Source organism: Rhinolophus ferrumequinum, chromosome 4, assembly GCF_004115265.2.
Source record: "Rhinolophus ferrumequinum isolate MPI-CBG mRhiFer1 chromosome 4, mRhiFer1_v1.p, whole genome shotgun sequence".
Classification (NCBI taxonomy): Eukaryota; Metazoa; Chordata; class Mammalia; order Chiroptera; family Rhinolophidae; genus Rhinolophus; species Rhinolophus ferrumequinum.
In genome coordinates, this window is record NC_046287.1 from 31533496 (window position 1) to 31548123 (window position 14628).

Consider the following 14628-nt stretch of genomic DNA (forward strand, 5'->3'; position numbering starts at 1 on the left):
CACATATTGCCAGTTATAAAAATAGTCACGGGATGTAAAGTTGAGCGTAGCGAACATAGTCTATAATATTGTAATAACAATGCATAGTATCAGATGAGTACCAGACTTACCAGGATTATCACTTCATAAGATATGTACATGTCTAATCACTACATTGTATACCCGAAACTAATATAATATTGTATGTCCATTGTAATTCGAAAAATCAATTAAATTTTTAAAAAGTACATTAACGTGAAAAGCCAGACTGAAGGTAAGGCTCACCTGAGTTGTCTCCCCTTTTTCAAGTATCACAGTTACACACCATCTATTTCCCTACACCTAAAAAGATTTGCTTCACATATTTGATTCAGGTTTATAGCTGTTTACTGTATTAGATTAAGTCCAGCACCAGTACCTCCAAAATGGCCTGAAGCAAAACTGTCCTTAATAAATACGTAATTTTCTTTTATTATTATCTAGTTTTAAGCCTAGACGCTCCATTGTGTATGCTTCATTTTAATGTCTCAAACTCAAAATTGATAGCAAAGAAGACTTTATTTTATTTTATTCTAAGATGATTAAGAAGTACATCAATTCACAGTTTCCAAATAATTGGGTCTATTTTATTCAAAATTTTGCTTTTCATTTATGCTTTTAGTGCCTTTTTTATGACAATGTGGCACTTAATAATTTGGTTTTTAAAACCTATACGCATTTCCATTATAGCTTAATGTTTGGTAACTTTTGGATATATTTCTGACTGCTTAAAAATAACTTTATTGTTTTAGAGTACAATATTTATTTATACTGTTAAATATATTTGGGAGATTATATTTTGTTTCTGGCTTATATTTCAAATTTGGAAATACTTGAGCTAAAGTTTACTTTTGTGTTTCTGTATACGTGTACTTAATTTTTTGGTTTTGAGCCTTTTAATGGGTATTTGCAATATTTGTATTATCCTTTAATTCTAGTTTTCTGCTATTAAGTAAATTATATTTCTTATGACAAATGAATACCTAAAAGCAAATACTATTTAATGTTACTCTTACATTTGCTTTTTTGAGTGATAATTATTCACAATGACATTACATGGGAAATCTTCCACTCACAAAAACCTATTCCTAACCCTACCGACAATTTCTCAGATTTGAAATGAAGCACTTTATAAAAACTGATAATACTAAATGTTACCATTTTTAGCATTATTCTTGTTCATAGAACTGCTAATGATTTAATCCTTAGGGTCACAAGTCTTCTTTTTCTTGGATTCCTTGTCAGGAAATAAAATGCAAAAAAATGGGAGAGCTGATAGTTGGAATAATTTCTTGACAACTTATAAAGATGGTTTTGAATTAAAACAAAAAACAAAAAACAAAAAAACGCCGACTCATGAAACCTATGCTGCTTTTTAGAATGAAATAAGAAAATTCAGATTCATATCCAATATTAGTAGAATCTTATTCTCTCTCTTCTCTGTTTTGTTCCTTCCTCTCAACCCCTCTCACAATACAATACCTCCATGAAATATAATTATTAATAAATAACTGTAACATTATTCATACCTTGAAAACTGAAATAGGATTGCATTCCTTTTAGAATTGTATTGAATATAGACTAAGATATCGAACATAATATGATAATCACATAACATAAATATTGTGTTTTATATTCCTTGAGAAATACTATAACAGATTGTTCTAATGTAAATTTGTGTGTGACATATGCAACGAAGTTTCTTAATGACAATTTCAATTGTTCCTATCTACACATTTTCATATGTGATACTCTGTGTTCTCTAGTAACATATTTTTTCGTAAGTGATTAAAATGATTTACATACAATGTTTTCATAAGCAGTGACTTTATGATTTTTTACTCATTTGGGAAGATGAAAATATGCATTATGGTTATACACAGAAACAAAATAATTAAGACTGAAATGAATTATGTCAAACATCAACATCATATTAAAATGTTTTATCTATCTTTCAACTTAATCAAATTACTATTATAAAACATTCCCAATGTAGTAATGTAATGGCTTATAAATCTTAAAAACAAAACAAAACATGACATTTAACATTTTTGTGCTTCTGTAAATCAAGTTGTTAGACTATTACAAATCTAAATGAGAACATGTAATTTTGCATTCCAATCACAACATAAATATTTTTGGTATTGTTTTCCAAATAAACCTGAGATGGAATTGAATAAAATTTCATATTCATATCAATCTGAAAAAGCCCACAAATCAAATTATTCCAAAACATGTCCTCCATGGTTGATTGACTACTTTTCTCTTGTCACAAAATAAATGGAAATAGACTCATTTTGTTATACTGGGTGCCTGGAGGTAAATACATGTCTGTAGCAATTTATAAGTGACTTTCTTTTCTAAAAATATGAAATTTCCAGTGATTTATAGGAGAAAATTATATTACTATTGTTGATTATCTATTTCCCTTAAAATTAATTTATCCTCATGTCTTCATATTTATTTTATTGCAATTTGTGTACCAATAGACATGGATTTGAATTATACATTGTTTTAAAATACAAGTTAAATTTTGACAGCTAATGAAGATTAAAAAACTATACCGCACTAAACAAGATTAAAAACAAAAGTTATAAAGATATCTACTATTAATAGTATATAATTTCTGTTTTTAATACAAAATATGTAACTGAAATACAAAAAGAGTACTTCTAAGGGATGAAATTTATTTCATGGATATTTATTATTGAATACAAGATTTTCTGAGAAGAGTTTTCTGAGAAGAAGATGATATTTTCCTTCTTTTATATAGAATTTCACAAATTGAGTATGAGAGATTTATTTAGCTAGTTATGGTTTGAAAATGATTGTGTCTAAAATTTCAGTTATATTTATGAAAGGGATATTTATTCCATAAATATACAACTAATTTCCCATGCGCATGCAAATACATTTCTGTCATAACCTTCAAGTTTAATAAAGTTTACATAACACCCTTGACGTATCTTCTAATTTGATCATGTATCTTACTTTTGTAATTTGGAACTTAAAGGTAGTGATTGAAATTTAAAATCTGTAGTTAAATATCCTAAATATAGAAAGGTCAATGTAATGTTCATTTTATAATTTTCTAGGATTAGAATAAGTTAATCTACTAATTTTAGATGGATTTAAGAATAATCAAAAAATTAAAAAGTAATTTTTAAATTACACATTAACAGTAGTGATATAGTTGTCCTTATTGTAACAATATGAGCATAAAATGCATCAATAGGGAAAATATATCAATGGGGAAAAACAGCTCAATTTTAGAGCCAAGAAATTTGGTTACCAGTTTTAAGATGACTTTAGGTAATGTAACTAGTCCTCTGGGTCTCTTTTCCCAGTGTTAAATGAAAGCAGGAAACATGATCTCTAGTTTCTTCTTAGTGCCAATATTTTATGATTTTTCATTTTAGGAAGTGAGTTACTTATTAATAAATATAATGATTCAGACATATGAAGTTGACAATTATGTTTGGTACGTTGCCATTGCCTTCTTACATTGGCAGTGCTGTACAAAAAATTCGGTAAGGTTTCATAACGTTGGTGTATCTGTGTCCCACAGTTTTGTCCGTGTGGACGTGTGGCAGTGTCTCACTGAGTGGCGTTCCTTATTGTTGTTGTGTCTTTTTGTGTGCCATCTCAGGAATGTTTGATCTTGAATTAGAGCAACAAACAAACATTAAATTTCTTGTTAAACTTGGCAAGAGTGGAAGTGAAATCAGAGACATGTTAGTCTAAGTTTATGCGGATAATGCCATGAAGAAAATGACAGTGTACAAATGGATTAAATGTTTTTTTCTGAGGCGAGAGAAAATATCATTGATGAAGAGAGGTCAGGGCAGCCAGTAGCAAGCAGAACTGATGAAAACATTGAAAAATTTTTTTGACTTGTGCGTCAAAATCATCGGCTGACAGTGAGAAGCATAACAGACTAAGTAAACATCCATACAGAACAAGTTAGGAAAATCTTAACTGAAAATCTTGGCATGAGAAAGGTGTGTGCACAAATGGTCCCAAAGGAGCTCGCTTATGAATAAAAGCAATGGAGAGTCAAAGTTTGCCAAGACCTTTTGGAAAGGCAAGGTGATGTTTTGGGTCATGTTATCACTGGTGATGAAATATGAGTGTACCAATACGAGCTTGAAACAAAGTGCCAAAATGTAGAATGGAAGTCAGCCAATTCTCCACGAACAGAAAGTTCCATCAGTCCAAATCAAGAGTCAAAACAATGTTGTTAACCTTTTTTGATATCAGAGGGATTATTTGTTATAAATTTGTACCAACTGCACAAATAGTTAACCAAGTTTACTGTTTGGAAGTGCTGAAATGGCTGCGTAAAAAAGTTAGATGATCTTAACTTTTTGCCAACAATTCATGGCTCTTGCAGCACGACAATGCACCAGTTCACACGGCACTGTCTGTGAGGGAGTTTTTAGCCAGTAAACAAATAACTGTATAGGAACACCCTCCCTACTCACCTGATCTGGTCCCCAATGACTTCTTTCTATACCCGAAGATAAAGGAAATATTGAAAGGAAGACATTTGGATGGCATTCAGGACATCAAGGGTAATATGATGAGAGCTCTGATGGCCATTCCAGAAAAAGAGTTCCAAAATTGCTTTGAAAGGTGGACAAAGCACTGGCATCGGTGCATAGCTTTCCAAGGGAAGTACTTGGAAGGTGACCGTACTGATATTCAACAACGAGGTAGGTAGCACTTTTTCTAGGATGAGTTCGTGAACGGAACTATCAGATCTCATATAAAAGGCATCACAGAGTAAGTGACTCACATTTCAATTTACTTTATAACCTCAATGAAAAAACAGGGAAAACACGCTGTTAGATAGGATTAGCTCATGTCCATTTGTCTGGTACGGCAATACCATACAAATCTCAGTGTTAGGAAATATCATTTAGAAAATAGCTTTTTAAAAATGGAATATAAAGAAATAATAATAGGAGAAGGCATTTCTCTAATTGGTGGCTCCCCAAATTGGAGAATATCATTGTTTTAAGTGACAGCTGTATATGTTAAATAAGAAGAGAAGAAGAAGGTGGCAGTGGAGGAAGGAGGGAGATGAGAACAGGAACATGAACAAGAAGATAAATATTTAAGGCAATATTCTAAACATGTTTTAATAAGTTCAGTGAAGAGATTCTGATAAGGTTCTTGTAAGACTTGCCAGAGTCTACAATGTGCAATATGCTTTGGAATATTAAAGGCAGGATAGATTATAAAATAATTATTTGATAAAGATTGCTTTCATGAAACGTATTACCATCTGGAGAACTTCCTGAAACTCAACTGAGAAACGATGCTTAAGTTTTAAAAAGTATGATACACTCTATACTCTACATTAATTCATAATAAGATAAATTAAGATAATAAAAGCAAAAATAAGATATAAAATAATAATGAATTAAAATTAAAAAGTAAAGGGCCAGATATCTGTAAAAGAGATATTGCTCAGAATTGATCATAGAAATTTTGTTGTACAAGGAGACTATGCAAATTCTTATTAACCTAATGTTAAAATATGAGATAAGATGATGTTAGAAAATGGCAAATTGGTTAAATATTTGGTTTAAAAAATTATTTCAAAGAAAATTTTTTCAGTGATAAAGTGGCTTTAAAGCAATGCAAAAGCAAAGAGAATTCACTAAATGAAAAGAGTTGCAAAATGATACATATTCTTGTTCTTAACAATCTAAGCTGAGACACAATGATGTTGACAGCATGAGGTGAAATGATCACAGAAATTGATAGTTTACAATCATTCAGCTCCTCAAAACAATTACACTAAAAAGGAAATTTGATTAAACTCCAGCATATCTGAAAACCCTCTTTTGTTCCTTCCTTAAAACCATGTATACTCATATGCAGCTGTACACCTGTGCACGCACGTGCACACACACACACACACACACAATTTGTCTCGTCCTATATCATGCTGTTACTCATAATTGAATAACTTCAAGAGTGATTCAAAAATCCAGGAATGCCTTGGTTATTTGATGCTTCTCCTCACTACTGAAATAATGGCATGACTTACAGTTCCTCTAAAGGCCACTTGTACTGGGGTTTGAATTCCTTGACATTTATGTGACCTTTACTCTATGTCCCTCTTTGCTTTGCATGAGTTGAATATTAACCTTTCCCTAAATACCTGAATAAGACATGGAGATAAATTTAGGAATAAAATAGAACATATGTAATAATAATAATAATAATAATAATAATAATAATAATAATAATAGCTAAATTTCCAGTTAAACATAATGGAGTTAATTTAATCTCTTTCCCTGGAAGCATCAGTTAGTTGATGGTAAAAAAAAAAAAAAAATTAAAACATACTGGTCGAAGCCCATCAAAACAAAGAGAATGGGGTAACAGACCATATCTCCCAAAGGATTCAACAAACATTTGAAGAAAAATATAGGTGAGAGGGGAGGGTAACTTGTTTACTAAAAGTAGCCTATCAACAAAATGCCTACATTGGATGATAATGATGGTGGGGGGGGGAACTGACCTCGTCCTTGAACCTCTTAAACCTTCAAGACTTAGAAGCACAAGATACGGTATATGGTGAGAAGCTGACATTTTAATTTATCTTAATGTTGAATTCAAAGTGTGTTGATAGAGGTCCAAAGGTGGTGACTCCATTTATAGCAATCAAGCAACAAGTAAATGATATTACTGAGAGATCCACCTTTCGATAAATTTAGGAAAAATGTTGGGAAGCCTGATTGAAAGTGAGGCTATGGAGCATTTGTATCCTCAGCTACCTGCCTTCAACGTTCACCATTCCTCTACGAAACTCAAAGTTATTCTCGGGAGAAAATGACCTGAGCTATTACAGACCTAGGTACAATAGATGCACACAGAGACTGGCCCTTCTGAGGCAGCGTGGAGCTAAAAATGAAGGGTTACGCGACTGAACCATGGGGTTTCAGATTTCTTCTCTGTTGCTACTAATAGAACTTAGAAAACAAGCATCATCAGCTCAGCCAGAGGTAAGTAACAGCAACAACAACAACAACAATAATAATGATATTGATAGAAACAGCACATATAAAAACAATTCTTTTGGGATAGGTGTGTGAATTTCTATATCTGAAAACAGATATTTTACTGTAGATGACATTCTCAAAATAACAAAGAAGGACTAGGAAAGAAAGCAAACACAAACAAAAACACAATGGAAAATTGGATCTGGTTCTTATTTGAAAAAGAAAAATGTAATATTATTTCAAAAAGCATAAAATTAATATCACAGATATATACATATATCAATTTCATGCACCACAAGATGTAACTATTAACATTTAAAAATAAGGCCTTTCATTTCTATACTCACTCATTTCAGATGCAATGAATTGTGTAATGATGATTAAGTCAATTCATTTTATTCAATGACAATGGAGGTTACAGAGATAATAGGGTTTTGATAAAGATTTCTAGATGGTTTTCTAACTGAAAGAAGTCACATGCTATCTCTAGACATTAATAAATAACCAATTATAATTATTTAAGACTAGTTCGATTCATCTGCTAGTTCAAAATGTATGAAAGAATTTTTTCCATATTGACTTGCATCATTTCAATGCAAACTAGTGCAACAAATCACTGACTCGTGTGAAAATGATATTTAGTACTGTGCTAGCCTGAATAATGGTACCTCAAAAAATAGCTACATCCTAATCCCTGGAACCTGTAAAAGTTACCTTATATGGCAAATGTTATTAAATACATATGTGTTTAAATTAGGGATTGTAGGATGGAAAGATTATCCTGGATTATCATCAAGGTGGGCACTAAATGAGGTCACAATGTCCTTATAAGAGAAAGGCAGAGGGAAATTACAGACAGAAGAGAGCAAACTATGTGACCATGGAAGCAGAGATTGCAGGGATGTGACCACAAGTCAAGAATACCAGCAGTGACCGGCAGCTGGAAAAAGCAAAAAGGAATTCTCATGTAGAGCTTCCAGAGGTAGCATAATCATGCAAACAACACATCAATTTTGATCCATTCAAACTATTTTTGTACTTCTGTTTCTGGAACAATACAAGAATAAATTTCTGTTGATTTAAGCCACTAAGGTTGGTATAACTTTTTTATAGAAATCATAGGAAACTAATACAAGTATGTTTTGGTACAATTCTGTCATTATCTCAATTACTTTGACATATTATATTGTCTTATACTCTGTATTCTTCTCTATAAATAGCTGAGTAGAATACAAGTCTTGGTATCAAGACTGACATTTGTAATATGGTTAAAAATCTAGGAACAATGAAATAAGTAATTCATAAATTTGATATGACTTACCTGAATATAGTCATTTAGAAAATTAAATACTGTTATTTTTCAAGTTTAAGCTCAATGTCCAATACATTTTATTTCAAAACCAAGTCCAGAATCTCACTTAACCAGTAAAATATTTGCTTTATTCTTGTCTGACCGTTAAAAAAATTCCTTTTGTTTTACTCCTAAAATTATTAATCTAGTATTATATCCTCAGAAACTCATAACCATATTTAATAAATAAATGCATTTTTGCCATAAACTCTTTTTATCTATTTAACAAACAAAAGATAATAAATTCATTCTTGGGAAAAATATTTACGAGTAAGGAGTGGTTAAGACTTCCAGCAAAATTTTAGAATTTTTCACTTGCAAATATGCAAATGATGCATTCAAATGAATGAGTAGATTTGCATCCTTTATCGTTGATTGTCCAGCACATCACACATGAGTACTCTAAAGCAATTGTGACAGTAGATTTTACATAGGTATAAATTGACTAATTCACTTTTTTACATGTCTCCTAAGTTATTCAGCAGCCTCTAATCTAGTCTCCCTGACATTTTCCCAAAGAGCGTGAATGCATATATAAACCACTCCTTTTTCTGTCACTTACAATATGAAAATTATGTATAGGTAGCAGTGACAGGAAGTTGCATTTTAATAAACATGTAACTCAGTTGTGCTCCTCAAAAGGTAAAAATGTGTTTTCTTGCAGAACGATAAAAGAGCCCCGAATTAAAATACTTCAATTAAGTAAAAACAAATATACTGAATCATTTTTAGATGTTACCACTGTGCTATGCACTGGGGGACACAGATGAATGAGGAAAGGAAAAGCAGTGTAAGCAGCTCAACTGTGACTTAATATATGAATCACTGCTGCAAAATGTGCTATAACAGAGATGAAAAATCCTTCCTATAGAAGGAGAACTGAGTAGCAAATCATTTGATTAGGTGGAAAGCAGGTGTAGAATGCTCCTAGAGAATGTGATGCTTGTGTGTGTGTGTGTGTGTGTGTGTGTGTGTGTGTGTGTGTGTGTGTGTGTGTATGACACGTCCTGAGCCTTTTTAGTAATCTGACATAAATAGAATTCGAGAGACGTGGGTTTGCTCTTCCAAGGAAGAAAAAGAGAAGTAATCTGCAGATAGATTGCCAAAAACTGTGAAGCTTATGATAAATAATAGTAAATATAACTGAAGTGCTGTTATTTGTTTTATTACTGCATTTCTGAGTTTCTTAATTGAACTGAATAGATGAGTAGTTCCTCTTGTGTAATTTAACATATGGGTAGTCTTCACTTGGGAGTGTAAAATTGATGGTGTGAGCTAAAAACCGAGCAAAGCTATCTTCAAATTTTATGGGAAAAATTATGACGGTTCTGTAACCTTTAAAAACTCCTGTGAAAAATTCTCTTATTGTCTGTTATATAATTATAGAGGAATGAAGATGTTTTAAAACTAATGTTTACAGAGCATACACTATATTAAAACATGATAAACACTGACAAAGTATTTTCTGTCTTTGTAAAAACACTGATAAGTACTTGAACACTGCTTTCTTCCCCAACTCCTTTTATAACTTATAATATGGAATAATCTTTTTTCTTTTTTTTCTATTACTCAGTGAATTGTTATTCTTCCTTCTAAGTTTGGGTCAGCTTTTGATATCTTATTCTTTGTGCTTTCAATGTTGTGAAGCACCTCTGAGAGTTCCATTAACATGAAATTTATTTTCTAGTATCACTTCCTCTGGGATGTTTCATGAAACCCACATTCCTCATGTGTGCTGATGAGTTCACCTGCACTGTTTCTCTGCCTGCTTATCTTGAGTCCCCTGAAGAGGGCAGCATGGATATTTCCATGGTCAGCAATATGCTAATCACATCCAGTTTCACTCCCAGTGTTATCAATTTTTGTTTTTTGTTTTTTGTTTTTTTGCTTCACCTTCATCTTTCTTGAACTATTCCACTCTTTCAATGATCCATTTTTGTAAAAGATTACTTGGGTTTATTCCCAAGAGACAAGGTAGCAATACAACTACATGCTTTTCTGTTTTTATGTGAATTAAATAATAGATGCACAGTGACAAATCTCTGACAGACTCTGAAAGAATTAGTATGATTGGTCTGTGATCATGATGTGCATCCCTTACCTATGTAGTGATTTGTGAAGGAAAGAGCTAGCAGCAAGCTTGTACTTGATGTAAATATTCACAGTTGACATGCCTGGGTCACTTTATTTGCACTGTGTTATTAGGGAATGGGTATTATTTAAGTAAATCGTGGTAATTAAAATCCATGTATGTCAGATCCATGCAAAGCAAAGGCCTATATGCTAAAATAGAAATAAGATTGCTGAAATATATTAAATGTAAAATATAGGTGAATTCAAGTATCAATATACAGTCATTATTAGATACAAAACATAACTTTTTAATATATTCAACACATTCCAATGTTATTAAAAAAAGAAAAAAAAAACTGACAGAAAAAACATGAAAATGGTAACCTTGGCGTGTACCCAGAATGTAGTTGCATTTAAAATTCTCCAGCTGGGAGTCGTAGAGTTACTTGGCACCCTTTCTCTCACTGGACTCAGGCTGGTTGGCTCACTAGCAACTAGCCTCTCACTGATGTATTCTCACTTTGTCCACAGCGCCTGGGGACTGGCCAGCAGGGCAGCCCTTCTTAGACCACCATTCTGCCACTTGCTGGACTCTGTTTTCCATCTGAACTCACCAGCTTAAGAATGTCCTTAAGCACATTCTCAGATCCTAATCTAACCCCATCCATTCTTTCATCTAGTTCACATGTATAAGTCCCTATCTCCTAGAGATCGAGAAAACAAAACCCATGTGTCCATCTTGAGCTGGCCTCTGCTGCCTTCTTGGGTTTTATATCCTCCTGCTGTTTATTCCAGTCCCCTCATGACTATGGCTTCTACTCTGGACATTTTCACCTCCGTGCTTTTGGGGTTCCCATTGTCATCCAGAGCACCCTTCCTTTGTGCCCCTCTCCCTACAGCATCCCAGAGCAGGAGGCCAGTTCCCTCATCCCAACCCAGGCATCCCAGACACCGTGGAGGAGATCAGCATCTTTGCCATGCCCTGTTTGAGGTCCAGAAATCTGGGGAGGTGCTACTGTCCCCCAGTCAATCTGGGCATCTCATCCATCTCTCAGTCTGCTGGCCTCCCCAGTGCTCAGAAACGAATTCTGGGATTCAATATTCCCATCTTCCTCAGGCAGGGAAGGGCATGGATCGACAGTCCACCTCCACCCCAAGCCAAGCTCCTAGCATGTCACCCTCTCTTCCCTCAACAATACTCACCACTCCCACAGTCAAGCTCCCAGCCCTTCCTGGGCATCCCACCGAAGCGCTTAAAGGGGCTGGCCCCTGAGACCCTTCCTGTTAAGAGAGCCTCTTGGACAAAAGTGATATGATGGTCCTGCTGAGAGGCCAAGAATTGCATGTCTTGTTTTTATTCTTCCTGTTAAACACTAAAAAATTTCACCTACAGAACTTGTCAGTTCATTCCAGTAGACCCATAGCTTCCTTGGCTCTTCCATCAAAACCTTGGTTTCTACTCTCCTGGGATGGAAGAGGTCACGGAACCCTCTCTGCACTTGATTCACCCAAACATATGGTGGGGAAGGCCAGTCAAAATATTAATAAATATCATACTATTTATTTATACAAACAAACAATGTAACCTGATTACCCTACAAATCATGTTTACTTCAGCACATCACTTGAGACCCACCCTTTCCCCAGGATAGGTTTTTTTTTTTCCAAATAAAATGATCTCAGTCTTCATAATTCTAAGAATAATTAAATCTCAAACATAAATCTTCAATACTTCAAAGTTAAGGGTGATATATCTTTTATTTAACTAGTTCTGATTAAATTTATGAATTTGGAAGATTTTAGGTAAGATGTCAACATAAAAAAAAAAAGTTTTAATTTCCCCCTTTCCTCTTCAGACTCTGACAGAAATGTTCAAAGGAGAATAAAAATGAAATAGGGGAGGCAGGGGTCTTAATATATGTTAAAAACAATGGAATTAAATAAAGCAGATTGTTCAAAATCCAAATAATTTTTTCTAGATATATGACAGATGATTACAAAGTGAAGGGAACTAATAAGTATTAACTCCTATACTACCAATGACAAAAAAGTTGTGAGATGTTACATCAAGTAGAAAAAGGCTTTGTGACAAATCTCATAAAATCAAATAAACTGTAGGGGTAAGTGTCAAAGGTGGTGACTAACCACAAATCCTAATGGCAATTCCTGCCTGTTTTAACAACTTTTGAATTCAAAGGCTGCACTGTTTGAATGTCAAACACTGGGGAGACACATGTTCTACACTAATTCTCCACGGAAGTGCTGCCTCACTTAGACATGAGGGAAAGATTCTGGCATCAGATGAAATTCCTTAATTTTGGAATCAAATGTGATTACTCAGTTCTAGGGAAAGAAGGCTACAAGAGAAGAGAATGCCAGCAATTGGAAAAGTAAAAATTACTCTACCAGAGACAGAGAAACGCAATATAACAATATTTAGATTCAAAAGTTTGCAAAATACTTAGGAAAAAGTTTTAAGCCGTGCAATTGAAGCTTCTATATATTTGGTTATGCAAATTAGAATGAAGAAATCACTGTTTCACTGGCACAGCTGGAGGAAAAGAAGCACTGTTCTCTTTTTCAGTGTTTAAAAACTGTATACAATTTCCACAAAATAGCCTCTGGCAATGACGGTTTTAGAGTTTAGCCCTAACAATTTCAAATGCTGACTGTGCTCCTTCTGGAGTTCAGAGTAAAAGGGCAGAATATTTCAGATGCTAGATTGTTTGTAGGGGTCTGGGAGAGGTAAGTCTCCTTTGTGTTCACCACTTCTATCAAGAGTCTTCATATTTGTAAATAATGTTCTGCACTATATGTTATACAGAGAACTAGGGGAAATGGCTACAGCTCTACTTGCTACAACATTGAGGCTAATTCTGTCATAGAGAGATTGGATTCCTTCAGTAAGTATGATGCTTTTGAGTTTTTGAGATGGATATCACCTAATAGCAACATGGCAGGAAACACCAGTCATGGATAAACCTTGGAAGACAGAATCAGATTTTGGCCCTTGATTATTTATATTTATCATAAAAATTAATTTCTTATATATATTACTGTTATTTCCTATGCAGATATCTATTTGTAATTTTCACTGTTAATTAAAATGATTTAGATATAATTGGATGAATAAGAAGGATTTTTCAAAAAACAAACTTCTCATTGGAATATTCACCTAAAAACAATAGATAGAACAGTGAAAAAAAAATGTAGATATGTTCCCTGGATGGTTACATGTAAAATCACTATATGCAGCCACCATTATACAGTTAATATAGTTGAAGCCCAATATAAAAACAGATACAGATTTTGGATGTCTTTTGAAGTCATAGCAAAGCTACGTTAGGTAGAGACATGGTGCTGCCTTGGGAAGAATCCTCATACCACGTGTCAAGGGCCTACCCTTGTCTTTCTTCCTTTTTTCATTCTGCTCCCTACTTTACAATTATTTTATGAATAATCTATATCTAGGATGGATAGATAGCAATACAGGTAATTAGTAAATCAAATGTATAATTTTTAAGGCAATTAACAGTTTTTTTCCCAAAGTTTAACTCAGAAAGTTTGTGTGAGTTGAATTTCTAACAAGAATATTTTGCCGAAGCACTGTTATATTGACTAATAATCATCATCTTTGCTCATTTTATATACCAAAATTATTTTTGAGAATTGCTATAATTTTGTATATCTGTTGTTTCCTTATTTTCTGTTCTTATTTTGTTTCTTGTTTTGCTCAGTTTTAAAATTATGTTTCTGCAATAGTGCCATCTGCCACAAAATGGATGGATCTTGAAATTATTACGCTAAGTGAAATAAGTCCAACAGAAAAAGTTGAGAATCATATGATTTCACTGATATGTGGGATATAAAACTGAAAGCAACAAAGGAACAAGACAGACAAACAAAAACTCATAGACACAAACAGTAGTTTAGTGGTTACCAGAGGGTAACGGGGAAGAGGGGTGGGAGATGAGGGTAAAGGGGATCAAATATACGGTGATGGAAGGAAAACTGACTCTGGGTGGTGAACACACAATGTGATATATAGATGATGTATTACAGAATTGTACACCTGAAACCTATGTAATTTTATTAACCATTGTCACCCCAATAAATTTTAATAAAAAAATTACATTTCTGAATATTTATGCATACCTGATGTTAACA